Source organism: Octopus bimaculoides, chromosome 8, assembly GCF_046866305.1.
Source record: "Octopus bimaculoides isolate indiv1 chromosome 8, ASM4686630v1, whole genome shotgun sequence".
NCBI classification, from domain to species: Eukaryota; Metazoa; Mollusca; class Cephalopoda; order Octopoda; family Octopodidae; genus Octopus; species Octopus bimaculoides.
The window spans coordinates 58,270,367-58,275,366 of record NC_142935.1 but is presented as its reverse complement, the minus strand read 5'-3'; the positions used below and the strand labels follow the sequence as shown (position 1 = coordinate 58,275,366).

Sequence of the window (5,000 nt, the reverse complement as noted above, 5' to 3'; positions counted from 1 at the left end):
GTGGAGAGTCGTTTCCTCTATAAGTGTCCGTAAGGAGGAATCAGTGTGGGTCAGTTGTATATAATTTTAATGGAAGTCGGAGCCGAAGTATCGTGAGTGATGTCCGAGTTGCACACCGAAATGTCTAACTTGTGGGCCAAATAAGCTAGCTTTATTAGACATCACAGACCAATCAACAACAGATAGGCATCCCTACAACAGCACATTTGACATCACCTTTCCGTCGCGCACACGTGGCCGTTATCTTACGTAATATACGCCATGCAATGCTTTACAGAGACCCACTTTCTTCACACTTCACTAACATACTTTTCCCATCCCATATAGATAAAAAAAAATGTGTCGAACTCAGAGGCGTTTTCTGTTCTACTCTCTCTTTGAAAAAAAAATGATATTTTACCTGAAATGTCGGTTAAATAATAATTTCTTTATGTAAAAGTTTAGTGATAGTTCCTTAATTTCAGTGTAGTAGCTTTTTAAATTACTGTTTCTATCCCACAATTCTTGAAGCAAGCTTCAACAACCTAATCTATCTATCTATCTATCTATCTATCTATCTATCTATCTATCTATCTATCTATCTATCTATCTGTATAAATGTATGTATGTATGTATGTTTGTATAATTTGTATAATGTGTATAATATACGCGCGTGCGCATACACACACACACACATACACACACACACAATTGGATACATTGTTAGAGCGTCGAAAAGAATGCTTTTCGGTATTGATTCGGGATGACTAAAGTCTGGGTTCAAATATTGCAGAAGTTTAGCGGTCAACTTTGTTTTTTATTGTTTTGGAATCGATAAAAGACGTGTTGTTGTTGTTGTTGTTCTTCTTCTTCTTCTTATTATTATTATTATTATTATTATCATTATTATTATTATTATTATTATTATTATTATTATTCCTATCTCTGTCTGTCTGTCTCCCCTTCCTCCCTCTCTCTAAATCGGCTGTGTTCAGATTCCACAGACCCATTCGACGTCAGTATAGATTAATATGACAGTGCGGACACAGGCGATCTAGTTGACCTAAATGTTGTTGGCACTCCGTCGCTTACGACGTCGAGGGTTCCAGTTGATCCGATCAACGGAACAGCCTGCTCGTTAAATTAACGTGCAAGTGGTTGAGCACTCCACAGACACGTGTACCCTTAACGTAGTTCTCGAGGATATTCAGCGTGACACAGTGTGACAAGGCTGACCCTTTGAATTACAGGCACAACAGAAACAGGAAGTAAGAGTGAGTGAAAGTTGTGGTGGAAGAGTACAGCAGGGTTCGCCACCATCCCCTGCCGGAGCCTCGTGGAGCTTTAGGTGTTTTCGCTCAATAAAGACTCACAACGCCCGGTCTGGGAATCGAAACCGCGATCCTATGACCGCGAGTCCGCTGCCCTAACCACTGGGCCATTGCGCCTCCACTGACCTAAATATACTGGACTTATTAAACAGCTTACTAATTGCAACATCAGAATGTATCGAAACGACCGTTTTTCAGTGTCACTTCATAATGACGTCACACTTTAGATACTTTTATAAAGAACCTCACAGTGTAGGGCTTAGCTTAGATTTCAATACTTACAAACCTTTCCACAAACCAAATGAGGGACTGTATAGATAAACACTTCTGCCTCTACCTCATAGTTTTTAGAAGTTTAAAAATATTACTTAGAATATTCTTAATCTGTCTTCATCTAAAAAACTTTTGATAAAGCAGCCCCTTATTCCAAAAGGGCTTTAGTTGGCAGAAGTATTTTGTACTTTTCCAGAACAGCAATATTAATAATTATCGGGTTTTCCACCTCTCTTTCTAATGTAGGTAAGAAATTTGTGGCCCTTTCAGATAAGCATTTCCCAGCAAATCAGAGGTAATGGAAGCTTTTCAACAACAATATTGTCTAAATTAGCTACAACTGTTCCTCTAACATGGGAATACTTATTACCACCCATCTAAACAATCTAAACTAAACTTTTTTTACTCACTCACACACACACATGTTAAAGATTTTCGTCCAGTACCTTACAGTTTCCACTTTATTTTCTTCCATTGTAAATATAACAGTGAATTAAATTTAAATTATTTATCTATTTTCTTTCCGTTGCAGATCCACCGACACCGAAGCCGCATCAAGCCCCTACACATTGAACATATATCTATATATATATAAATCGAAACAAAAAAGTTGTAATTTTAATTATTTCCATATTTTTCCATTTTAATATAAGTACCTATGAAATGACTTAACAGTCACGTATTTGTGGAATAAATCTCTCCAGAAACTTTTAGACTTTAAAAAATATTTCAGATTTTTGATTTTTTTTTTGTTTCTATTCTTTTTTTTTCTATATATTTTACTTCTTTTAGTCATTAGACTGTGGCCCTGCTGCAACACTGCCTTGAAGTGTCTAGTTGAACTAACCGATTCCAGTACTTACGTTTTTTGAAGTCTGGTACTTAATCTATTAGTCTGTTTTGTCGAACCTGCTAAGCCATAGGAACGTAAACAAAGGAACACCGGTTTCAAACGTTGGTGAGAGAGAGACACACACACGCATAAAAATATATGCGACAGGCTTCACACAGTTTCCGTCTACCAAATATACTCACAAGGCATTGGTCAGCTCAGGGTTACAACAGAAGTCACTTGTCAAAGGTGTTGCGCAGCGGGACTGAACTTGAAACCACGTGGGTACAAATCGAGCTTCTTTACCTCACAACCATTATTTTTCTCGTTTGTTTTTGTTATTAAACGAAACCGTTTTATTCTCGATAACCGAATACGATGGGATATTTGATCAGCAGCAGCCGTAACTGTATAGAAGGTGTCAACACAAAGCCGAAGCATTGGATTGATAGAAAAATTCACTCGGTTTTTTCTTCTTGGCACTTCATCGTCATGCCTGAAAAGCGGTAAAATTTATTCAAATTTCAAAAGCGATAAACAAAAGTTGTAGAAAAAGAATAGTGCTATAAAATAAATAAATAGATAAATATATAAATAAATGAATAAAAAACAAAGCCCCATAAAACACTTATCCTCTGTAAGCCTAGTTCTTATTCTATTGGTCTCTTTTGGCGAACCGCTAAGTTACGGGGACGTAGACACATCACCATCGGTTGTTAAGCGATGCTGGGGAGACAAACACAGACACACAAACATATACACACACACACACATATATATATATACATATATACGACGGGCTTCTTTCAGTTTCCGTCTACCAAATCCACTCATAAGGCTTTGGTCGGCCCGAGGCTATAGTAGAAGACATTTGCCCAAGGTGCCACGTAGTGGGACTGAACCCGGAACCATGTGGTTGGTAAGCAAGCTTCTTACCACACAGCCACACTTACGCCTATTATATATATATATATATATATATATATATATATATTATACATATAATAGGCGCAGGAGTGGCTGTGTGGTAAGTAGCTTGCCTACCACATGGTTCCGGGTTCAGTCCCACTGCGTGGTACCTTGGGCAAGTGTCTTCTACTATAGCCTCGGGCCGACCAAAGCCTTGTGAGTGGATTTGGTAGACGGAAACTGAAAGAAGCCCGTCGTATATATGTATATATATATGTCTGTATGTGTTTGTGTGTCTGTGTTTGTCCCCCTAGCATTGCTTGACAACCGATGCTGGTGTGTTTATGTCCCCGTCACTTAGCGGTTCGGCAAAAGAGACCGATAGAATAAGTACTAGGCTTACAAAGAATAAGTCCCGGGGTCGATTTGCTCGACTAAAGGCGGTGCTCCAGCATGGCCGCAGTCAAATGACTGAAACAAGTAGAGAGTATATAATAATATAAATAATATATAAGCATGTGCACATATACATACCTACATATATATGTATATATACATGCATATATGGATACAGGACATAAAAAAAACGTGAACAAAAAGGGAAACGAGAACATAAAAAAACAGAAGACGAAATTATTTTCGAACAACGAAAGAAACAAGTAGAGAAACGAGACAGGCAACATAAAGAACATTCCCTTCATCAGTTGTCCCCCTGTTTTATTTACTCCGCGTTTCAAAGGTAAGGACAAGGTGCGACTTCGTTAAAACAGTCCTTCCCACAAAACAAATTAAATTAAAAAAACAGGACAGTGAGAACAAAACAGTAAAAACAAACAGTGAGGGCTGTTAAGCCAAGAAGATGTGAAGTGGTGAACACTGAAAAAACGAGCTTTGAGAAGAGACTGGTAAAAGCACGTCTCGTCTTTAGGAAGAAAGAAAGATGGATAGCCGTTGGTCACGTGTGAGCAACGAGTCAAGGAGGAAGAGTAAGAGAGGGGGACGGTTAATGGGAGAGGAGACGAATAAGGAAAGAGTGGGAGAGAAAAACAGAAAGAAAGAAGAACAAGAGAGGGAGATAGATAAAAGAATAGAGATAGAATGAGACTGCGCATCGTAATTATTAAGATAAAACTTACTTGGAAATGGATGCGTGGCGTTCGATCATATAATAATATAAATAATATATAAGTATATGCATATATACATATATATATATTATATCTATATCTATATCTCTCTCTGTTTCTCTCTCTCTATATATATGGCATAAATAAATTTATGTTTTATGTAGAATGTCTTACAGCTGTTTCAGGGAAAGTTCAATGTATCCCTTTATCGGAGACGGTAATAGTAGAAGATAAGGATTATTACATCTGTATGAGGAGATTTGCAGTAAGAAATGAGAGCGATGCAGAGAAGAAAAAACAAAGAAGAAAAAGTACTTGGAGTATAGTTCCATTCCAAAAGTAAATATCCATGTATAGAATCCGTGTGGGTATTTTCCAGTGATAATTATATTTATATTGGTGGATACATATCATTTCGTATCCATATGGAGATCGATCCATAAGGAGTCTACTATAGACCTTTGTGGAGAAATGTTTGCTATTTTGGTAACGATTACATGTTTATCTCACCAATACATTGTGGAGACATCATTATATGAACATATATAT

The 5,000-nt window shown here is 37.4% G+C and overlaps 1 protein-coding gene across 1 annotated transcript in view; it reads left to right on the top strand.

The window, feature by feature from the left end:
- Positions 1-2,310, top strand: part of LOC106882443 (syntaxin-8) — a 91,725-nt gene extending 89,415 nt beyond the window's left edge. Inside the window, exon 9 of the mRNA XM_089356535.1 lies at positions 2,116-2,310. The gene's annotated coding sequence lies outside the window, so the exon portion shown is untranslated. The remainder of the gene's footprint in view (positions 1-2,115) is intronic.
- Positions 2,311-5,000: the final 2,690 nt, after the last annotated feature.